The sequence below is a fragment of the Hippoglossus hippoglossus genome, chromosome 7 (genome assembly GCF_009819705.1).
Source record: "Hippoglossus hippoglossus isolate fHipHip1 chromosome 7, fHipHip1.pri, whole genome shotgun sequence".
Classification (NCBI taxonomy): domain Eukaryota; kingdom Metazoa; phylum Chordata; class Actinopteri; order Pleuronectiformes; family Pleuronectidae; genus Hippoglossus; species Hippoglossus hippoglossus.
Window position 1 is genome coordinate 10,393,705 of NC_047157.1, and position 25,366 is coordinate 10,419,070.

Below are 25,366 nucleotides of genomic sequence, written 5' to 3' on the forward strand. Positions count from 1 at the left end.
CGTATCACATCTACTCTCTTTGACAGAGAGAGAGAGAGTAGATGTGACTCCCCAAATCCTCTAATCCATTCCTGTGTGTGTGTGTGTGTGTGTAAAACCTCTCACTATGAATACACCTCACACAGTGAAGCTTGCTGCTTACCTCTTTTGGTGTCTTGTGTTGCTCATGTATTTTGCCTTGGTGTGTGTGTGTGTGTGTGTGTGTGTGTGTGTGTGTGTGTGTGTGTGAATTTATTAGTGTTATTAGCGGGGGATTTCAAATCCCTTCACACTCTCATACTAAAGAGACTTTATCTTTTAACACATGCTCATCTGCACCCTGCATATTCCCAAACTGCTGACAGCAAACACCCTGTCTCGTTGCTGAGACTCAGCAACGTTGCACTGTGGGATGCATTTCCCAGCATGCAACTTTAACCGATGAGGCAATGAGAGTTGCATGTTTTATTGCATATTCACAAAACTCATCTCTCTCTGCTCTCTGCTCTCTACGCGACTCCAGGCGTGTTGACACTTATGGAAATGAAGTGAGCTGGGGATAAGGGGATTTGTTACCAATCCCATCTGTCATCTTCCTAAGTGGTCTCAAATCCCAGCTTGCACCGTTGGATTATACACTATTTTTTCTGAGAGGATGATGAGCTACTCTAGGACTGAAGCCATTGACAGCCATTCACTGCTCTAATAACCTAAACTAAAGCTATTTCTCGTCACCTAAGCAGTTGTTACAAGGGATTGTTTAAGAGTGGTTTTATAGTACATCAGCTATTCAGCTGTAGAGCATCTGTTGAGTAGAAGGGCACTCGGAGAACAAATACCTACACTAAAGCTAACGCTTTATCTCACCATGTTAAAGAAAGTGAAAAAAGTTTCTAGATCTGCCCTTTTATCTGGATCCTTTTATCATGCTCCACCCATCCATAACATTTCATGGAAATCAGGTCAGTAGTTCATGGGTAATACTGCTAAGTAACTAACAAACAAACAGACATCAATGAAAACTCTAGAATAGCACTCAATAGAGTGCATTCATCTGCCAAGGCCCAACATTCTCCTTAAAAAACAACATTCACTACATCTGAAATTTTATTTGGATCTGCACCAGTCCCCTAAACATTTCCTATTTTTCCATCAAGATCTGACAAATCAACGAAAATGCAGAGAAACGCTCGATCTTGAACTGTTAAAAAGAGTTTTAAAAAAAATCCTGGATCCGCCCACTGATCTGGACCCACACCAAAATGGGATGGGTTCATCATTGGGTCATGCCCCACCCCTCCACGAAGTTTCATTTGAAATCAGTTGAGCAGTTTTTATGCATAATCCTGTTAACTAACAAACACAGACAAAAACATGAATGTACTTTATTACATCCACGATAGTGTCCAGGTAAATTCAGTGGCAGTTTTTCTTTAAAGCCTGGAGAGAGTATTAACTTGAAGCACAGTTGTTTATTCCTAATTCACCACGGAAATATTTTAAACATGTTGTTAGTTTAGTCAATTAAATGAGCCAAAGCTGCTGTTGGATTTGTAACCAAGCCCATCTGTCATCTTCTCAATTATCTTCAGATTCAAATATCTGAATCCTTTCTGAAGCAGTTACACTTTTATGCCTTAGTGAAGTTAGGAACCTGGTTCTATTGTTGATGCTTTAACATGTGTAGTATCACATGGCAATAAAATTGATTGGACACCCTGTTTCCAAAGAGTTGATTTTGGGAAACTAATTTTCCCTGACAGCAGAATCAAAAGAATTCACCGCAGGGGATTGTTGGGTGTGAAAGAGATCAGACACATTTCTCATTGTGTTTCTACATTGTGGCACTTACAGCCAGACATATCTACAGTTGACCTTCTGCTTGCCTACAAAGGCTTGAGCTCATTGATAGCATTCCTCATCGGGACCACAGAGACAGTTGTGTCTATGTAGCTGTCCCATTTGTTTTCAACAAGGAATCTTGATAATGTTTAAGGGAGGCATGAGAACAACTGGACACATACTTACTGTTCCCTCTCAGAAGTTTGGGGCTGCTTTGAGAATGTAAACTACAAACCTCATAGAACGAGGACAGTTTGTCTAACCATCTGACCCACCTTTAGATTGCTCCATTCCCTTTACCGTGCCATGCTCTTCAACAGTCAATATTTAGCTGTGTCTCTGTTCCTGGTGTTTCAGGTTTAGGGTTGGTGCTGAAAGGTTCCTACATGGACGGTGCCAACTGGACCGAATCACAACACAGATCTCGGTGTCTCATTTCGGTGCCTGAGCTCTGTACTGAAACAGTTGTCCTGCTGACAGGCAATGTACAAATCCACACGAGTCTAGTTAGCATTACACTAAACTCTTGTTGTAACTCACTCTCTACATGGCCATGGCAGTGTGTAACATTAGCCTGCAGTTAGCCAGTAGATAGCTCAAACTCGATAGAACACAACAACAAACCTCCAAAGCTAAATGGTCTAAAGTGTGGCTACATTAAACATAAAAGAATCACAACACTAGGGCATTTGGCAAATGTCCTAACAATAACTGAGAGTGGGGAGCCGACAGCCTCGGAACCTGGCAGCTGCTGCTCCCGGACCAGGGAGTATACTGTAAACACCATTTATATGTTAAATTTTAACAACCAATTTGCCCTAAAAACAAAAACAGCCGTTCTTATCGTTGTACAACCCAAACTATATCTAACCATACTCGGGATGCTCTCAGAATCTAAAGCAGCAACATGACGACATTACAGTTCCCCACTGTGTTTTTTATAGCTTGAGTTTGGCAGACAGACAGTGGTGTATTTTCTAATCTGTGCTGCACCACTGACTAATCCAACCCAAATCGGGAGCATAAGCCACAGTGAGGCTGAACTGGCAGACTGAAGTGGTTAATTGGCTAATTAATTCCATGAAGCCCCAATCAAAGAGCCAATTAGCACGGGACACATGCATTCTGACATGGCCAATTAGTGGCAGTGTTGAGGCCGAACTCGTTAAGTATGAACTCGTTAAGTGTGTTAATTAATTAGGCGGGGTGAACGAGGGGAGCAGTGTGGATGGTGTACCACTCCCACTGCTCTGTCTGCCTGAGAACCAGACACTTTGCTGAGGCCTCTCTGTCTGTGTACATGCTCTGTACAGTATAAAGTGAATACTTTTCTATGGGCAGCTGATATATCTGCTCCAAGACTGTATCCATTTTTTCCTTTCCAATACACATTACAATACCTGGACTTTACTTATTCCAACTGATCCGAAAAAATGTTAACTTCTATTTGGGTCTCCTGACAGGTACTTAGTTGACCTGAGTGATTTGACAGACAAATCCATGTTTCTGGACTCTGGATCTTTTGTGAACTACTCATGTGGAGATCTGAGAGAAAGATGTGTGACTCTGCTCTCTTCTGTGTGTGTGAACTACATTTAATTAGTTTCAAGTTGGGGTTGGTCAACTCAACAGTTCAGCCACCAGGTCATCGTGGGGTTTCTCCGCTCTGTGCCTGGCACTGAGTGTTTGGGATAAACACTCCACTGGGGTTGGTGTTGACTCGGGACAAAAGAAAAGAAACTGGAACATAAAAGTAGTCTGATTAAAGGTGTTTCTACACGGGTGAACTCAGTGGCACAACCTCTTACCTACTGGTTTTCTTCCCGTACTTTCCCCCCCTTAGCTTAACCAGTAGAAGACACTTGGCGACTGCTGCACTTACAGCTTGTTGTTTTACTTCAATTACAAATGTTGTTTTTCTTTAATAGTCTGACAATGTGTGAGAGTTTCACTTGCCAGCAAAAATAATAAACTGTGAGTCTCACAACCAACATTAGACAAACAGAAGCTGTCATAGACGGGTGTACATTCAGCTGCTGTTACACCATATGTGCTGGTGGTTAGAGTGAGCAGGAATCCAGACATTTACGATATACAGTAAAATGTCACAGGTCGTTACTCTGACTGATGTATTTCTGTGACGTTCCAAGTGGGACCCTGGTATTTGGCAGGATGAGAGCAGCAGGATGGCAGAGGAGTGAGAAGTGTCATGAAGAGAGAAGGAAAAAAAGAAACAAGGCGGTTTATGAGTTTGCAGTATTATTCCTTCCTCTGTGTCCTGCCTCCCTCTGCGCTCTCTCTCTCTTCCTCTTCCTCTCGTGGTTTTATCATCCATCTCTCTTCGCTCCGTCTCATCTTCCAGCTCCGTGTTTTTGTTGCTGCTGCTCTCTGTCTATAGTGCACATGTTGTTTGACTAACCTAATTAAGTGTGTCTGGCCCTACAGCTCCGATTTTTGTTGAAACACACTCTCATGGAGGAGTCACTGAAGTTCCATTATATCACCCACCAGCCACTACCAAACAGGCACCAGTAATCAGATTACAGAGGAAAGCTATGGTTAGTAAGATGCAGCAGAGGTGAAAGAAGTTCTTCTGGAATGCATCAATTCAAAATCACAACATCCCACATACGGAATAATACAGTTTAGCAGAGTTTGAGCTTATTCTTGTGACACATAAAAATGTGAAAATCTTTGTACTCTGAGATTTTCATGAAGGGCGGATGTGGATGTGGATGAATTGCAGACACTAGATATTGGAGTTGACAGAAGTTTACTAGGAGATCAGTCCCTCGACTCTTTGTCTCCTGAAAGTCCCCCGCTGGTGAAAATCTGGTTTTCAAACATGTTAACGTGTTTCCTGTGCTTCAGCTCACGCTGCTTTGGTAGGCACATGACACGTCTGCTTTCAGACTATAAAGGAAAAACCCATAAAAGACATATTTTGACATGGAGTATTTCTACTTCAACACAAATTCCAGTCTGACAAAAACTGATTTAATCAGCCTGGGTTTGAGATGTCACAAACCTAAGGAACCATCCTGTCAAATTGTGGTTGGAGCTCCTCAGCTGCAGGTGAGCTGTGAGGGTAGTGAGATGGGGAATGGGGGCGCGGTCACAGGGGAATTTCTTCACGACAAACATTTTGAATATGTGATTTTGAGGAACAAAGAAGAGTTTGAGGAGGTGTAATAAGCTGCTGCTGGAATGGAACAATACCCCTGCACATACAGTACAACACAGTTTTAGAAGAGCCACCTGCATTATTCTCCACACTAGCAGTGGCCATTTGCACTTGAGTCAATGCATTGCACCATGACAGAATACACAACTGTCCTAATTTTCAGTGTTGACAGTGTATATATCGTTATCCTTAGCTCGGCTCTGGGTCAGAGAGTTGATATGGGAAAGAGTTAAGTGAAAGCTACTGCCTGCGGACTCCCCTGGACTATTATACCATATGTGTTTAGTCTGGCCTTCACATATAGAACATAAGCAGATCAGCACTCGTTCCAATTGCCGTACGATTTATTCTCCTAATATGATTGGATTTATTTGTGGCCAAAAGTAAAACAAGTGAGAAAGTCCCAAAATCAGAGCCTTATTAGAGATGAAGTAGCCTATTAAAAACCAGTGTGATTTTCCATCTCCTGTTGATCTCTGTTGCAGGTGCAGCGGGTTTATCCAGCTTTGGACATAGTGCAGATGTCGTATCTGCGACTGGTAGTCAGTGAGAGCAGATCCTATTGTGCCTGATGGGTTTCCCATCTGAGGGATGGAGTGGATGTGCTGGACTGAGGCTGCATTTGGAAAAAATCAGTTGAAATGAGAAAGACAAAAATAATGAACCACAATGGGTATGGGCCGCCTTCACAGTTAGTTTTATTTTATCAGATTTTACAATTATGTTTTTAGTGGAAAAGAAATAGAAGGAGATACAAAATCATGTGGGTTGGAAGGTTGAGAACACGAAGGGAGGACGAAGAAAAAAGAAGGAGGCAGAGGAGGAAAGAAATGGAACAATTAATCGAGATGAGGCAAATAAAGATAAAAATCTCGTTGAATGAGGCGGTAAAGGGAGGACAGAACAACAAGGAGCAGGAAGAAAAAGAAGAGAAGAGAGAATCCCTTTCTAAGTGCCTCCAAATGGCATCATGCTTTTGTGGTCATGAGCTGCTGCCAGACTGTGCGTGTGTGTTTGTGTGTATGGTTTCCCTCACCAGTGGATGACTTATTCACAGCTTTACTCCCTCATTTTTTCCCCTAACCGGCACTCAGTGAAGTCCCGACCATGTATTTACAATGCTGAACGGCACCACCTATTTTACAATTCTTCCTCAAACACATGGCAAGAGAGGCGGCTCTCTGTTGACCGACATGCTGCAGGGTTCGCTGTGGTGGCCTTGATAGACGTCTCCCTCCATGCATCTGTCTTACATTAGGAATCAGCCCATTGTGTTGTTTTTGCTACAGTTACAGTTTTGAGTTGCAAGAAAGAATCTGAAAAAACATTAACACGTGAACATGTTAGCGTCAGTTTTCACTGTTTGAAGGATAATCAACGAGCTGCACCACTTGTGTCTGCTTGCAAATGTAAATCCTCAAACATATGTAAAAGTAGAAATTTTTAAAAAAAGAAGCGAAAAGAAAACCAAAGACGTTAGCAAGTGAAAATAAGCAGCGTGAACATTTTGCATAACATGACAAGTTCGTGGTGAAAGGCACATTTACAACATGTTGGCTCGTTACTTCTCTATTCAAAACTCAGAATCTTTCTTTCGAGAGCTTGGCCATGCTTTGGTAAACCACAGGCTATGTTCTTTCAATATCCTAATACACTGGTAGACCAGCCCATGCTAGGGTTATATGAGGTTACATGCAACACACACTTCAACGACAGAACAAACGTACAGTTTGCACACACACTGCTGGTCACTGGAAACTCCGGATCGGTTGTGTTATAATGAGAGCTGCCGACACGCACACACACACGCACACACAAATGCAAAATTGTGTTTCCATGACTTCAGATGACATTACACTGACTAACGTTCATTTCCTGGAGACCTACTCGAACCTTGACCATAGTTACTACTTGCCTAAACCTAACCCTGAACCTAAAATTAACCAAAATCGTAACTTATTAATACATTTTTGTCGTCATAAGGAAAATATGTCTCCATATTGTGACTGAGTTAACAGAAGGTCCCCACAATATCAGTAATACCTGGAGTGCAAACACACCACACACACACTTGTTTTATGGTAGAATCGATTTTATGAGAGCAGAGCTGTGTCTTTTATGTCATAATATTCTCTGAAAGCCTGAGTGGAAAATTGAAAATTACCATGTCTCGGCTTCTGCCAATACTTTATCAAGTGAAAACAACTGAGAAATCACTTTGTACATTACATTTCCTTCTTTGTGCGTTTACCTACACCAGGCAGCTGTAAGATGGTATCCCTCTTATTGTCAGCAAACATTTCTAAGAAACCTGTATTGAATAATTTATTTTTATGAACTTTGGTCCTGATTGTCTTAGTGCACTTCCTTTCATAAACGTATCACAACAGAGGGTTTGGGCAGAACACAAGGACAGAGGACAAATGAAGAAGTCAGAGCAAATAGAAAAAAAAGAAACACAAAGAAAAGAGAACATTTTAACACTTTAATAACACATTAAGTGATTTAAATAAGATAAACGGTAAAGAACAGATGCCAAAGTGGAAAGTTAGGATAACAACTTATAAACAAAGCGAGGAACGAGCAGTGAGACAGAAAGCAGGACAGAGAGAGATTCAAAGGCAGAATCTGACTAATGATCAACAGATGAACAAATCACACAGGCCTCACTTCAGCTTTAGACCGAGGACCGTCAGTTTATTATGTTAACAACGGAGGACCACTCGTATGTGGAAGAGGTCACTTCTGGTGACAAACTCAGATATTGGCCCCCTGACTCAGCAGTTAGCCTCGGCTCTATGGGTTTCAGCCTCTCTCGGCTCATTGCTCTGGTTTTCTGGGCCACAACTTGACTGTTTTTGTTCACTGTCACTGCTTCCATCAGCATTGGCTTTGGGTGCAGCAGGCAGCTGTTTTCAACTAAAAAACTCACTGTGCTAAAAACCCAATGCACACTACTCTCGTGCAGAACCAAATAGCAAACAGACATTGGTGACTACACGGTGAAGAGTTAGCAGCTAAAAGACCAGATAGTTCCCTCAGGAGTTTGTGAAGAAGAAAAACAAAGCAAAAACGTCACTGTGAATAATTTACATCAGTTTTAAATTACTAAATAAGTGCTAATGTGGGTCAGTATCTTCTGGGTATATATATAAAAAAACAGTTTGATAAAAAGGATACCATATCTACTTAGAGAGTGATTATATTTCAATGTTGTATTTCTGTTGCCCTCAAGTGAACAGAAAATCATCAGGTTTAACGTCACATCCATCATACACTCACACACACGCACACACACACGCTTGTGTAACTATCCTTATAAGGACTTTCATTAATTTCACAGGGCCAACACACAGAGAACCTTTCTCATTCCAGACAGTGTAACCAAAACCTTAACCCCAACTTTAACCATGACCAATTCATGCCTTACCCTAACCTTAACCTGACCCCAATTCACATCTTATCCCTAACCCTAACCAGGACATCAGAAATTAAGTTGTACCTCATTAGGACCAGGCTCTGGTCCCCATGCGGTCTACTGGTCCTAACAAGGTTGGTGTTTATATTCAAAAATGTCCTAAAGAGGCAACAAACACAAGTACACACACACACACACACACACACACACACACACACACACACACACACACACACACACACACACACACACACACACACACACACACACACACACAAACACACACTTTTTTTTTTTTTTTACCTAAAATGAGGATTAACTTTGAGGGACCACGTTTTTGTCATCCATTAAGATATGAGTCCCTACACTGTGGTTAATCAAGTACACATACCTGTACATATATATCTATATATTTTTTATAAACTTGTGAGGTCCCTCTATTGCCAAAATCTTAACCTGAATTAAATTTGACCTTAACCATAACACCACTTTCCAAGAATGTCCTTAGAAGTCTACATAAAGGTATCTCACAAATCTTCTTTCCCACGTCATCGTCTCTATCTCTCATGTTGTTTCACTCAAACTGTTTGGCACGTTTTGGAGGAGATATATGGTGTAATTCAGCCAACTTGGGGAATCACATTAAAGTAATAACACATGAGGAGAAGCACTACACAGTTGTCTTTTTTATTGGAGCGGGTCTGCTGCGGTCAGAGCGAGGAGGCTGCAGGCTGTGTACTTAATGTGTTCGGGAGTAGTCACGTTGGCCAAGCTGGCTGTGGCGTCTTGGCGTTAATGTTTTTGTGGTTTCGTTTACAGAGAGAAGGACTGTGTATCAGGGCACACAGTTACTGCATGAGGCGTATCAGCACTCAGGCCTCTTGATTAATCTCAATCTGTTTTTGAAACCAGGCGTCGATCGGAGGGAGCAACAGCTAAAGTATCCTTTTTACTTCAGAGGATTTGGGACTAAAGGAGGTTTGCATTTAAATGGAAACGTTCATTTCAAGAGTAAAACATTTCAATGGAAGATTCTTTCCACAAATTTAATAGTTCCTTTAAAAACTGTTGACATGTGATCTGTGGTTGATCCAGTGTAGCAGGGACCCTGTGGGGATGTTGATGTTTAGTTTTTTTTTATGTCAAAAAAAACACACAAGCAAATCACTACTAATTTATTTTACTTTGCTTTTGTCTTCTGACACATCCTCCTCGAAGGATAAAACTAAATCAATAATCAATTTATAGTTTTAATGCAGCTGAAGAAAAGCTCCTCGGTAAGTTCAGAGACACATGAAGAGCTACGTCTTCGGGGAGTGCGGGGAGAACACTGAGGCTTAAAGTTCAAGTCATGACAACTGTGTAATTAATCATTTTAAAGACCTAAGAGCAAAGCAAAGAACAGTGTCTGTGTTACTTGGCTGAGCATTAACTCAAACCATTCTGTCTGCTCTGTCTGTCGGGCTGAATGTGTCCCGTCCTGGTGTGGATGTACCGTACTTGTTGATCAGAACTGTTCATTGTCGTTTCACTTTCTGTTCGTCTCCTTTCCTCAGTGTTTTTTTATCCCCACTTATGTTTCCTTCATGTTCAGGTCCAGGATGACGCTTTATAATAGCCATTTTGTATGATGCAACATGGAAGATGTTTTCATGTGGTGCATGTTATGTGTAACGGACATAAGTCCCCAACTGAACAATCCTGGAGTGACGACTAATTAGCCTCTGGAGCAAGGGGCCGGTATTCCTTCCAGTGTAGACAATGGGTATCTGGGTCAAAACTCTTTTCTTCCATTTCCCATACACTGTTTACAGTCCAACTAGTGTCTTCTGTCAAAACACAAACAGTGATCCTTTTGTAGGTGTTTTACTTCCAGCTGACATTTTGGCTGATCTCTAACAGCTCTCTGCATATGAATGTCGATAGCCAATGGATTTGTCAACGTGTTCTGATTCCTTTACTCTCCACATGGACTGTTGGCAACTAAGACCTGCTCAAACGTGATTGGTCAAACTAGACACAGAAACTAGATAATCTTTTCCTTGGATATGGATTCTGCATATTCACATGCACCCGAGAGTTAAGTGCGAACATCCAAAGTAAGATCTTGCGGTAGATTAGGATTTACTGTTGCTGTCCTTTTGCTTTATGGAATGTAATGAAGTTCAAAAAGGTTCTCGTTTATCTCATCCTCTCCTCCTGTTTTCTTTAATAGATGAGATGTAGATAATGATGATCGGGTCAAAGGTTTATTACTGTCACAGTCGAGATGAAAGTTTCAGGTCAAATTCCCTTTTCACTTTTGAACCATATAGAATCTTCCTGTCATTATGCTCTTAATGTGAAGCCTTTCCTGTGGAGACACAATTTTACTGTAGGACATTAATGAAGCATCACTTTAAACGTAAGTTGAGCTATTGATTATGAAGAGAGATTTTAATGTAATGTCACAGACATAAGTTTGATTATGTCAGAGTCTGTGATGGTCTTTATGGTGATGATGATATCTCTGCAAACGGTTTTACAGGAAGTAAGGATGTCTTTAACTTTTGGCTGAATTCATGCATCTCATGAAATACATGAATCAAGACAAATCCAGAGTTTGATCAGTACTGTAGTGCCCAGTCTAAACCCAATGGGCTGTTTGTCTGGCCTGTGGTGATGCTGGTGGCAGCTTTTTTTTTATGAAAATCTAAAAGTGGCAGTTTATTAGTATTGAACATTTCAAACATACATATAGTAACTTATCCACAGAGAGTTATATATCTCTATATCAAGATGTTGCATGTGGACGTTAGTCCCAGTATATGATTTTGGGATTTACATAAATATGGCCTGTAACTTTTCAAACTGACTTGAGGACCGCATATCTGCCATGTAAATAACGTGTGGCTATATCAGCTGAAATGTAAAGATCTGTCATTATAGTTTCTCCTCTAACGTTTGGTCTGAGCATGTCTTTCATCCTTCCTTCTCCAACCTCCATCTGTCTTCGGGGCTTCACGCTGCTCACAGTTAAACAGTTTAAACAGCTTTGTTTTTTCCCCTTGACACGTTGGCTCCAAAGAGAGGGAGGGAGGGAAGGAAAGAGGGGCTGAGCCAAAACAGAGGGAAATGACAGTTTGTTTGGTCAGGACAGCCCATTACTTAGAGCGCTCTAATCTTCGTCCTCTTGGCCGACTACCTGGGGGAGCCTGGAGAAAGAGGCTGCGGTGGAGAAATGACCTCATGATATTTGTGGACCAAGTTGTATATTTGACCAAATTTAGCACCAGAAATAGCCTAAACTACCAGGTTCTGCTTGAAATAGTGACAGCACATTATTTCCATAATTTTTAGCCTTAAAATAGGTTGACGCACAGCCGCCAGTGAGGCAGCATTTACAGATGAAAAAATAGGTTTATTTTTTTAAACCTGGGGAAGACAGATTACTTCCTGATGCAGACACACTGATACAAATTCAACGTTTAACAGAAAAGCTCCAGGTTGTTGTGCGAGGCCACGAATATTCCTCCTGACTGCCAGCTGCTGTGACTGGACATCTTGAGCTCGGTGTGCTTGTCTAAAGCAGAACAGGCTTTTTCTGTCTTAGGCTGAAGTTGGCTCCGGATGAAAATGAAACTCATTGCACACTTATTTAAAAACAAGACTCCAGATTTTCATTTCAGTGCGTTTAGACCTTTTTTTCAGTGTGTGTGTGTGTTCGGTCTCTGTGATTTGGGGGCTATGTTAATGACAGCTGTTGCCTCTGTGATAACGAGGTGATTTCCCGTGTTTCCGCGGCAACCTGAAATCACACCCTGTGTCACTTGTGTGTTCGTGTGTGTGTGTGTGTGTGTGTGTGTGTGTGTGTGTGTGTGTGTGTGTGTGTGTGTGTGTGTGTGTGTGTGTGTGTGTGTGTGTGTGTGTGTGTGTGTGTGTGTGTGTGTGTGTGTCAAACTGGCCGACAGACTCCTTTTCGTCTGGAATAAATGTGAACTCAAGTGTTCTCCAATAGCTTTGCCATTTGCACTGAGTGCCGTTGTTAAAAAGCCTTTGTTCTCCAGTCAGGATTTTGCACAAGGTCTAAGCGGCATTAAAAGTCCAAACATGTCAAATTTTCCTCTTTCGGAGCCAAATTCGCATCATGCTTTGTGATAAACGTCCCATTGTTCCAGTGGAAAAGTAGATATTTCCTTCTCCGTGGGTCAACAGAACATTAAAAAAGTTAAAACGACTCACCTGCCCAGTGGTGGGTGGATCTTGGACAAGTGTCATGGACAGAGCACAGGTCTAGCAGTGACCAGAGCTGTCGTCCAGAGGGAAGTGGACATTTGGATTGAACAAACGAGGGACAGAAATCTGCAACCATTTAATAGAAAAGGAAAAAGGAAAGAGTAGGAGTGTGTGTGGGCTCTGTGGTTTTCTCTATATCCTGCTCTTTTCTCATCATCTAATCATTTTCTTTAGTTGGAGTTCCTGTTCCACTCCTTTATCACCCTCCCTGTTCTCTGCCTGTACTTTGGTTGTGAAGGAATAACTTTCCAGGTGCACTATGGGTGGCCTCAGCTGCTGTCTGTAACTCAGTGTAGCCAGAGATGCACTTAGGGCAATGAGCATCCACATTTGATGGTACAAAATCTCCTGCACATCATCTCACATCTCACATCTCACTCATCAATCCCTCTCCTCTCATAGCTGTTTATTCATTCATCCCCTTTTTTCTCCCACCATCACTGACTGTCTTCAATTACCGGTTGATGGTGGGGATTTCTGGCCCGCCAGACACAGACAGCGCTCATGCACCTGAGAAATATGGGCATGTGTGAGTGTGTGTGTGTTTGTGGGAGTTAAGTGTTTGTGTCTGAGCAGCTGTTTTGCACAGCCTATGTCTAAAAGTGAAATCACAATTATGGCAAAGCTGAAAGTACCTTAACCACTCATGTAATCTGCTGCAGCAGTTATGATCACAGACTGTGTGTTTAAGTGTGTGTGTGTGTGTCTGTTTGTGTTGTTGCTGCTCTACATGTCTGTCAGAGGACAGCGAGCTGCTGGATGAAGGTGTGCATGGTCTGTTACTTAAAGAATCCAGAGTGTGTTGTAATCTTTTCCCTTTAATGGGATAAATCTATGATGTTTTGACACTTAAAAGTGAAAAATTCAATCGTGAAACCTGAAGTCTTTACCTTATCGAAATCATTTGTTTATGTCTTAGTTAAACATTTAAGGAGAGTGCAGAATAGACCAGATAGATGACTGGATTAGGTTGCATGTGCTACATCAATACTGCTACATTTTCATATGAAAAAGCAGTGACTCCGCTACGGATCAGCTGGCGTCCACTCTACACAGAAACTGAGAAGTTTGGAAATGCTGCTGATCCCATTTTAATTAGAAAATTCCAGGGCTGCGTTTTAGTCTGGATGGGCAGACACAGATATTATTGGTAACAAGGACGAAAACACAACCGCTTGGTGATTGGGTCTTTGTTTGCCAAGAAGTAGCCTTCACTGATTCATGATCACATGACCTTCCGAAAGAAAACAACCAGCATTAGCCTCCGCTGCCAGTGTAGAACGCAACATGGAGGATTTTTTTTACAAGCGTTAATGACCCTGTTGTCTTTGTGGAGTTAAATTCTGAGTTTTACAATGATAAAAACGCCATTTCCAAACTAAAACGTAATAGTATGGATAAAGCTATAGAAGTGTTTAATAAAGGCAGAGCAGTTCTCAATTTCACCTTTGAGACTCTAAGCTCTAACATTGATTTGCTTTGATATAACAGTTCATAAACATGTTTCTATCAGAATCCAGTTTGGTCAGACACAGACAGATTCTAATTTTTCAGCTAATTCTGTGTCTCCCACAATGAATGTGAGCTTCATTCAGCATTTAAAAAAGAATTTTAATAGCAGAGTAATTTTTCCATCCATAGCACCTTACTATGAGAGGAATGTGACTTTTATATGACACATGACAAGTTTTACTTCGACGGTTTAAGATTTATCAGAAAAGCTAAAGAGAAAGAAAGGTACATTTAAGAAAATTACATTTTGTCAAAAGTGTGCGTAAAATGAAATAACAGGTTTTCATATTTTGTGATTTATAAGACTACTGTGCTGCAAAATTAGTGGCAGACAGTGCACATATGTGTGTGTGTGTTCATGTATGTTGCATGTTGTGACAAGGAGAGTCACCTGTGTGTGTGTGTGTGTGTGTGTCAGGATGTTCCCGAGAAATCTGCTCATTCTGAGCTCGCCCCAGATTTCCCCTGAGAGTTTATGTGCACACTCACACACTAGCTGCACAATATGGTGTCTCAACAACCCCTTGAGAGGAATGTACTCGTGTATATGGTGCGTGTGTGTGTGTATTATTAATCCATGCTGGTGCTGAGAGCAGCCTGTCTGGTTGGATCAGTGCCCATCAGGATCAGGAATCATTTCGTTGGGTCTGCTCACTGCTATCACATCTCAGGCCTTAATGAGGGAGCACAGCAGCACTTCACTGTGTGTGTGTGTGTGTGTGTGTGTGTGTGTGTGTGTGTGTGTGTGTGTGTGTGTGTGTGTGTGTGTGTGTGTGTGTGCATGTGCGATCACGTGCAACTCTATTTGCTGTATCTGTGTGCTTTTCAGCAAAAATGTCTTCCAATAACAAGTATTTGTAAAAAAATGTTTACATATCGAAAAATTTCAACCACAATTTGGATTTGTAGATATGGTTTTCACATTTGATATCTTTTAATCCATTTTCTGTTCTAACCCGCACAGTGTAACTAAAGATGAGGAGTCAACACAGATACTAATACAGGTCGAGGAGCTGCTGACTGATATTCTTCATCACTTAGTTACCACTGAGTTGCTTTAACCCTTATTATAATACTTAACTTACAAATGTCCCCATGAAATATGAATTCAGTGACTTTAACCACCATAGTGGCACATTGTTATTTGCACTTGCACTGTGGTGGCACAAAGAGCTCACAAAGAAAGTATCAGTCATGATAATAATTAGTTATAATATTATTATTATAATTATTAATCCTTTATGGAACTATAACTGAGGAATTTCTCAGTCTGTTTGTCTTTGTCATACTATACAAAGGATGTACAGGTGTGAAAACATCCTTCGCAGCATGCAGGTTCAACGCATGTGTGGGCTTCTAAAAACTGTAAATCTGAGTTTACTGTCTGTGAAGGCTGATGTTTAAAGCTTCTATATTTTAGTAGGTGTTTTCCCTGGTTTCTGTCTTTCATCGTCCTCACTGTGATCTTTGCTGAAGGTCTCTCAGAGTGGCAGCACAGAACCAACAGCACAGGTCTGATTAAAGTGAAGCTCAGAATTACAGGGTTTGGTGCAGCCCTTTTGGCTCGAAACCAGTTCATGCCTGTAAATCAGATTCTTTAGTCTGATTTCCTCCATGTAAAGATGTATTGTGTACTGTATCATTGCTTAAGACAAACCAACAACTTTGTCAATATATGGCACTCAGTAGAGCACGTTCCTCCGCCAAGGCCCAACAGTCTCCTTAAATTCAATCAAGCTGCACCAAATTTCCCATGTACCGAAACAGACATGTATAACCACTAACCAATTCAATCTTGCTAACTTTCCCCAATGCGTGTATTCACAAACTCTTGGGATTCCGCTTTACTCATTTAACAAAAGTTTGAAATAATCGTGATATTGATAGCCCTACTCATTGGTATCAGTACCTTAAATATACCTGATACATTTTTTTTTTTTGAAACGGTCGAGAAAGTGAAAACAAAAATCCTGGATCCGCCACCTGATCTTTTTTTGTGTAAACTTGCTTTGACACAAACAAACACACAAACCAACCAACCAACCAACAAACAGTGAAGGTAAGAATTGAGACATGCGGCTATCAAAGTAAAACACTGTGCGTATAAATCACTATAAGAAGGAAAATTCAGACATTGTCGATATATTGCTTTCTTATCCACAGCTAGTAGAAACTTGCCTTCATCAACTGGTGAGCAGCCATCTAGAGTTAATAGTGGTGGGAACTGGTGGAGCAATGTGCATTCCACTGGGAAATACTTCTTATTGCAAGTTGGTGTGTGTGTGTGAGTGTGTGTGTGTGTGTGGGGGTGAAAGACAAAGCCGCGGTCATGCAAGGTGCAGTAATCCACTGGGTGACCTTCAGAACCTGGTCTAAGGTGTGTGTGTGTGTGGAAATGTGTCACTAAAGCCGTGCTTATATTTGAAGGTGGTCTTATCCACCCGCCGACCCTCGGAGCCAGATGGTGTGTGACTGCATGCCTGTGAGAGTGTGTGAGATTGTGTGTCCCACCTCTGAGCCTCCTGGCACTATACAGTCGGTCCCCCCCACCCACCCTGCCCTCCTGACACGCTAACCCAACAGCCCCTGCATCCTCCATCCTTTCAGTTGGGTGTGATCACATCAAAGTGAAACAGGGAGGATTACAGGTTTCTGAGCCCCAAGGATTCCCAAGCAAAACCCTTCTCGCTCGCTCCCCCCCCTCTAACTGTAACTCTCTCTCTTTTCCACTCCTGTCACTCTCCACTGAGGCCCCATAATCCCTGTGGTGTCAGGAGGTCAGGGGACCGTGTCATGGACGACCTGTCAGGACACATAAAGCACAACTGGATATGGATAGCCAGCCTGAATACAAAGAGTAGTTAATGTTTCCATGTGGTGTCTTTAGTTTCCTCTCCTTTTTTTCTATTCTCTCATCTGTTCTCCTTCATTCCTTCATTAAATTCTTTCTTTCAGTTCTACCCTTCATCCCTCGTTTCCCACTTTCAGTTTTTTTTCTTTTATTTCCAGCTGCACAGATGCAGCATCACATTACTGTTGTCACTTCATGCAGAAAGCCCAACAAAACCACCCGAATGGCTTTTTTGTTTAACCTCATCCAAACATAATAGTTTGTTTTCAGTTCCTGCTGCATTGCTGTGGTTTCTATTAAAATTCCCTGCACGCACTTACAAACACACACACGCACAATGAGGATAAGTATAGTGTTAATGCTGGTATAAATGGCTCCATAGTTGCAATGATGCTAATGATCCACTTAGTACTGGTATTTGTTTTATGTTGGGTCAGTATGTAACACCCTCCAGAACACACAGGGAAAGAAAAAAAGGTTCAGCATTCTCTCAGTGTTATTCATGCTGCTAATTTTACAGCCCTGGCATCCAGGCCTAGAGATTTCTGCATCTGTTAAGCAAATGTTCACAATGCAACACATGTAATGTTGGCAGGTGCCTCCCCACCTCAGTATCACACCCACTTTACTGCACCGGTTGTCCGGCTGCAAAGACACGCAAACTTTATTCATTGTCCTGACTGCGCTTTTGAAGAATCCGCCTGACTGCATTTGTCCTGGAGGTTTTAGTATCATTATGAGCAACAAAGGGAGCGGCTGTGGACTAGTGGTTAGAGAAGAGGGACATCGGACTGGAAGGTCACTGGTTCAGGGCCACGGACCGGTAAACATGATAACTGGACCGGAGGATGGACCAGACAATGGATCTGTTCAAGTCCAAGAGGAGGGACACAGAGACACTCCTCTCCCTGTCTAAGTGCCCCTGAGCAAGGCACCTTGCTCCCCTCTAACATCTGCTCTCCAGGTGCTGCCATTTGGTCACTGCCCTTGTGCCATGTTCAGTGGGCTATGTCCACCTACGGATGGGTTAAAAGCAGAAGTTTGCATGGTTGATTTGTTTTATGTTGGGTCAGTATGTAACACCCCTTAATGTAATAAAGTATATGTAATATAGACCCATGTAGTCTTCTCAGCTATGCAGCTGGATTTAAAGAGTAACTCAGACAATTTGGTCGAGAATGAAGGGCAACAGCAGCGAATACCAAAATGTATGACGTCCCCTGAATGGGTCATTCACCCATGTCATCATCTGCGAGAAATGAACACCCAGGTTTGCCACAGTACATTAAACACATTCAAAGTCTTCCTAAGCCAAACCCAAACGTTATTTCATGTTGACTCTTGACTCCGACGTTAGGAGCAGCACCCAGGATCAGATTATGTTGAATTATCTGTAGTCCATCTTCATAGGAAATTTCCCCTCACCTAGTTACAAACACATTCACTGGCCAGGTCCTTTCAAAGAGGTCTCTCCCGAAACCAGACACAGCTACACTGTGCTCTTCTACACCGGAGAGTAGGAACTCAAGCTGGAGGCTGGTGAGCATCATGGCCACAATCCAAAACACATCTTCAGTTGTTAACATTACAATGTGAGTTAAATATTTCCCTGAGTGATTCTCTTCCAACCATAATACTTTGCTTCCTCAACAGTTGTGTTCATAGGCACAGTGTTAAAAGTTAACAAACTACCATTGATTTCAATGACGCATGACCTTCCAACACTGAAGCACTTGTATTGTTCTTGTATTGTGGGTGTTTTGTTTCAGGTTACCTTCAAAATTGATTCAAGGCTACGTAAATATGAGTGTAATATGTTCTGGAAGTTGGAATACCTCATTGTAAATACCTAAGAAAGATCTGGCTCTTAGCGTGAGAAGCCAGCTTTCTGCCTGAATAAATATTTCTGTTCAGTGACATAAGATGAACGTAGACGAGTTTCTTGTCAGCTGCCACTGTGCATTCACCCTCACGTTAGTGTTACTGTTGCTGCTGATTAGATAATAACACAGCAAGGACAGTATATCCCCTGGAATTTGTAAGTGCTATAGAGACATGTTTATGGAATTAAATAAACAGTTGGGTTTTGGTAAGACAGTTGAAATCGTGTGAGACCATGTGTGGTCAAGGTGTATGACGTTGTGTAATATACATACGTACTTAGCATTATACAATAACACATTCAGTGTATAAGTTAATTGTCTTATCAACTACCAATGCTCTTTGGTGTAAAAAAACATCATCAAAATGTATAGAATAAACTTATGACAGGTAAAATGGAAGATTCTGGAAGTACACAGTTAGCATTGCTTATATAGTGTTCAATAAGTAGTCCAGTCATGTGAGCATCACTGCTCGTCTGGTTACACAACGTAAAACACATGATGAAAAACAATAGTATCATTTTATGAAATCAGTGAACACTGAACACGGGAATACAACCCAATCCAGTCGACACACTTTGCAAAGTCACCTGTTATAGAATGTTTCTGTTTAGGTATTAGGCTATATATGTTTTTTGTTTTTACCAGGGAGGATGGATGCATTTTTACCAAGCTTGGGGTGAATATAACTTTAGACATTATCTCCAGATGATCAATTCTTGGAGCTGATCCGTCATGGTGGGTGTGTGGGCGGTCACAAAGTTATATCTATTTAGTTCATACTGAATCCGTCCCACCTGCCACAGACCATAACAGCTTTATTGTCACCAATGGGGTTGGATGTCTCCATCAGTATCCACTTTGTGCTTCTGACCATGTTTCTGCTCTGACCTCCTGTTCCGCGTCACAGGAGCAGGCAATTTCAACTTTTAAAAATAAACTGTGGATCCTGCAATTTTTTTTTAGTAGCATTTATTATATGATGCTCACATGCACATACAAATTCTGCACACGCAGCACTCTTTCTCATAGGGGATGGGAGGGTGGTTAAGAGGGGATGGCAGAATTAACAGGTTAGCAAGGGGGATACAGTTTTGGTATTTTGGTTTAAGTGGATGGCACCTCCCTTTTATCCTCCTACAACCCCCCACTCCCCTACTCTCTCCTAATGTGTAGGATCAATTCCCAATGTCCAAACCCTTCTGCAACAAATATCAGTTCAGACTGACTCTGCCTCCTTCACATCATACAGATCAATGCAGAACACCATACAAAGCACAGTAGAAATTCTTGATTTATCTGTAAAATATTGTGGAATTACTTGACTCATGTAATTGCCGACCTGTTGTAGGCTACACAGTAACTCAAGTGAGTTTTGTTAAAAAATATATATTCATGTATCTAAATTCATTCATAAATAGACAAAAAAAGACCACAGTGGGAGATCCCTACGTGGGAGACGCTGGTCTGAATGAGGTCTCAGCACAATCTAAAGATCATTTCGGTTCATCGACTTCCAATAAAACAGAGATTCACAAAGATGCTATTAGAAGGCTAAGCCCTCATCTGCTTCAATAGCACAGAGGCTTCAGCTAAGACAAAAGCCTTTGTCGGGATCACAGTGCTCACACTGCAGCCTGTAGAGACATCAGACTGCTTTATGACAGACAGGTCAGCAGGAGGGCGGCCAACGGGCTGAAAAACATACAGCACAAACACCCACACACCCTCACTCACCGGCAAGATTCATTGTGCACATGCTCATGTGCATGAACGTGTTTAAGTGATTGAAGGCAAGTGTGCATTGTGTTTAAAAATGCAGGCATACTTGGATACAACACACACGCTCACAAAAATACATTCACGGACAACCCCTAATGTGAGACCCATGACCTCTCCATACCCAGTAAGAGTGGGTTTCTAGGTGTGTGTGTGTGTGTGTGTGTGTGTGTGTGTGTGTGTGTGTGTGTGTGTGTGTGTGTGTGTGTGTGTGTGTGTGTGTGTGTCAGTTGCCAGGCGCAGTGCCGCACCTGCCATTGGAATGAGGATTAAAGGAGCACTGCAACTGGGAATAAAAGATAGGCAGAGACACACCCACACATACATAGAATAATAAGTGTTACACTATGTGACTTATTAAAGACAAATTTTTGAGTTTAGTTTATTAAGGCCCAACTGTTTGATGGACCAGGTGCACATCTGCCTGCCACATCCACACAGTCAGTGCAGTATGTATGGACCATGTCGACAGCGTGCAGCTTCGACGCCGTAGTGAGACAAACCACATCCTCCTCACAGCTCTAGAGCTCCTTGAGGATATTTTATTGTTCTGCGAAGTCATAGTGAGGCCAGTGTCTGGAGCTTGAGCATGCCGTACCAGTGGACAGCGGAGGAGCGTTTTATGCTGCAGGAGCTGTTTTGCAAGTTGAATGGACTCTTTGATACTTTTACCCTCGTGAAAACTTGTCATCAAAGGAAAACTCAGCTGCACTGAAACTGTGCTGATGCAAACCAAAGCAAATTTTCTCTGAAAGAAAATAATAGAAAATCCAAACTTTTATTACCAGCTTTCAAGTCTACTGGGGCGAGAGTGTGAAAACCACAGTCTTTTGGTCCAGCCAACAAGATCTCGTCTTCATGTTACTTTCATAAAAAACTTCTCTCCTGGTGGATTTCCTACACTTGTGAATCTCGTCATGAAAAGCTGACCCATACTTCAACTTTGATAAGAGCAGATGGTGATGTAAACCCTCATATAGTATAATTGAATACCAATTACCCTGTTACTGGATGTACAGTAGCTCATCAGGCTTTATGTCATCCGCACCAGCATACAGTTCATCTCTTGTATCTGAAAATCTCTCTCTTTGCACATTTATCCCTCTCTGTTTGTGTTTGCAGTGATTTTATCCAAACTACTCTGTTATCTTCATGCATCAGGATTTTCTATGCCAACAATATTTTTACGTTTGTTTGAGGCGAGTCATGAGTCTGTGTGGAAAAAGTCATGTCTTCAACCTTTTTTTGTGACTTGAGGCAACTACACATTGTGCAAACAACAATGTCCTGGTTCATCACATTTTGCACTGTCTGAGATGGGTCCACATAAAGAAGTAGTCTGGGCATTCAGCCACGGTAGCGAGGTCCTAACAATACATATGCCAAAGCAGCTGTCAATCATGATATTGCACCCAGTTTTTATAGCATCAAATACTAGTTTGGTCCATGTCCCATCCACTAACATGGAGAAGGCGGGACTTATGACCTTACACTGCAGCCAGCCACCAGGTGGTGATCGAGATGCTTTGGCTCCACTGTTGGGGAGCTTTCATGTCGTCCAATTTTATAGTCTATGTGGAAATCAAATATATGACAAGTTTGTTGCGTGTATTAATCAATAAGGACATTACAGTCTCCTCGTCACTTCGCACAAATTCCATCTGTTCAGTGGAGCGTTAACTTCAGTGGACGTTTGAGTCACATACTTCTTGTACAGATTCACAGGAATAATCAACAGTCAAATTCTCCTATTTTGTTTTTTTTCTCTCCATAAATCTTTTGCTTTTAAATGAAAATATGTACAAAAAGAGATATAAAAACCTACTGATTTGCCTCATTTGTCAGTAGCTGGTGTTTTGATTCTCAATTGTAAATTTAAATGCAGAATGTAAAGAAGCTTCTTCTTTGTATTAAAATTCTGCAGTTCTGCATCACATGGGTCATGGCAGCAATCACATTGAGAGAAGTAGGGCCTAAGCTTTGATGCAGACTGTCTTTAGTCTCCAAAACCCTTCATCAGCTGCATTGGGTGTACAGTAAATGATAGTGTGACCCAGGACTGAGGGTTTTGAATTTCACCACATTTCTCTCATGATAACCCACAGTCTCATTAAACTGACTCGAGGCTACATCACAAGTCTCAAGGTTTCATGTTCACAACAAAGTCACCGATCACAATCATGGATTATAAAAACAAAAAATGTACACAGGTACCAACACAGTAGCACATAAACACACTGAGAACAGCACTGTACATGTCCCTGCCCATTTCCACTCCCCTCCTCTTACCTCCCACCTTTCCCTCCTCCCTTCAACCCCTCCCTCTCTCTCTCTCTTTCTCTCTCCCCTCTTGAATTAAGTCCATTATTCCTGCCTGCTCGCCCTCTGAGCACTTCTCTGCTCGGCTCCAGTGAAAACTGTGTGTGTGCGAACTCTTCGCGCGTGTGTGTTGAGAGGCGTTTTTATGTGTGTGCACAGGGTTGTGTGTTTTTCTAAGTGGAGCTGGAGTGGAGCTGTTCATCAGTGGAGTTGACTGCAGACAGGGGAATACTCAGATCTCACTGCGCTGCCGTTTAACTTACACTCCGGCTGCCTTTTGGACTTTCTCTTTCTTTAAAAGTCTCACTGGACTCTTTTGCACCAAACTGTGACTCCGCTGCTGCTCTTTTTCTGCCCTCCAGGCACCATCGCCACCACCGGAATTACCACTTTTTTCACATTTTTGCAGTGACTTCCACCTGCCTCGAACTTTGTTTCATTCTTCCTTACTTTTTCTGGAGTTGAAGCTTCACGAGGAGTTATTTCCACCTGATGCCAGATGAACTTCTTGGTTCATTCACATTGTATTCAGACATGCTCAAGCTTGAGAATGGCTCTTTTGCAAGCACATAGAAAGAGCTCAGTGAGTGTGTGTAGGTGTGTGTGAAGCACTCTCTAATGTGAGTGAGAAATCAAGAGGTATTGCCTCATATGGACGTTTTGTTTTCTTTTTCATTGCAATGGAAAAACTGAGAGTTTGAAGAGCAATAAGCAGGACTGTAACTATGGAAACGGTCAGTGCTGTTGGAGGCACTTTGGGCTCAGGTGGATGCTGATCCCGACCTGGAATGTTCTAAACTCTTTAGGAATTTGGTTCCCCTGGAAACGGATGGAGAGGTGAGTTCATCCTGACTTGAAAGTGTGCTAAAAACTGTGCTAAAAACATTTTTCTGTGGTACACACTTAAATTACTTGCTTGTATGACTGTGCACACAAAAGATGATTCTGATGTGGCTGGAAAACTGAATCGCACAACTATGAAATATTAACTTCTGCTCAGGCGTAAAGTTGATTCTGTTGAGCTCACATTGCGGAGCAGTTCCATTACAAACCCACGTATCGTTTTACAAATCATGCCGATGACATGTGGGCTCCTTCCTCAGAGAACCAGTTTGAATTGCCTCTGTTGCTTCCATACAGCAGAGTGAGCAGTCTCCCCTCACAGAGCTGTTTGGAGCAGCTCCAGTCAGGAGACCAGAGGCAGCTCTGTAAGGTCCTGACTTACCGCGGCTTCTGCTTTTAACACGGCCAAATGGCCGTCTACCAGATACCAGCAGGCTGACATCGCCTTAGTGGCTCCTTCATTGTCTCTTCCCATGGCTACTACAGCAGACAAGAGGTTTAGGCTGCATGACCACTGTGAGGCAGGTCTCCAATAGGATTTTATTATGTTTCTTCTTTGTAATATATCAAGATGTCCACAATAATAGTAGTTAAATCACCTCTCTCCACTCGGTGCAGGCAGAACTGACATAAAGATCGGACAAAGAGATATCCAGATGAAACTTTTGCACTGTGGACATCAGCGCAGTATGAGTCTGGTTGACTCCACGTCTTCCATTTTTCCCCATTCAGACTTTGACCACTGAAATTATTTCAGCCAAACAGAACAAATGCTATAGCCATGGGTTTGCAGGCTGGGAAACTTTCCATTCATGATGCTGGGCCAGATGGCTGGATACCAGTAACCAGCAGAGAGCTGTAGCCTCTCCAGCTCCTTCAGAGCCGAGTCTCTGCTTTCCCTTTCTCACTTTGTTTTTTTCTACCTTAAATCCCATTAAGGCTTGTAGTCACTTCTAGCTGTGTCACTTTCCTTTGTGTGTGTGTGTGTGTGTGTGTGTGTGTGTGTGTGTGTGTGTGTGTGTGTGTGTGTGTGTGTGTGTGTGTGTGTGTGTGTGTGTGTGACTTTCATTTACTCCATAGCTTTGTCATAAGACCCTCCACTGAAAAAAGTCCATACATCTATAAGCTGCATTACAGTGGATATTGAGATTATTCTTGAGCTCTTTTCTGAACCTTCATATGACTGAGCTTTTACCTTCATGTTCTCCATGTGTAAACCACTTTAAAGGCTTGTTTCCAACTTTCACCTTCAGTCTTGTGCTCTGCCTCGCATGATGAATGCAGTTATGAGTTCTTTCTATATTAACACAGTCATGATATAGAATATGACCCTGTACTTACTTCCCTCAGTTGGTGGTCTGTCCCAATCAGCATTTGCTTCTTCTCCTAGTTATCAGAGGCACAGCTCAGCTCATTCTTCTGGACATAAGCAAAACCCTCTCATGCTTCGAGCAGATAATCCTGTCACAGCTGCATTTGTT

General features: G+C 42.0%; 1 protein-coding gene across 2 annotated transcripts in view; it reads left to right on the top strand.

Moving 5' to 3' along the window:
* sema3b (sema domain, immunoglobulin domain (Ig), short basic domain, secreted, (semaphorin) 3B) overlaps window positions 1–25,366 on the top strand; it is a 77,510-nt gene that overhangs the window by 20,465 nt on the left and 31,679 nt on the right. Inside the window, exon 1 of one of the 2 annotated variants that reach the window (XM_034590642.1) lies at window positions 23,096–23,879. The exons of the other annotated variant lie outside the window; for it this stretch is intronic. The gene's annotated coding sequence lies outside the window, so the exon portion shown is untranslated. Of the gene's footprint in view, window positions 1–23,095; window positions 23,880–25,366 lie in introns of those variants that run through there. 2 annotated transcript variants of the gene reach the window in all.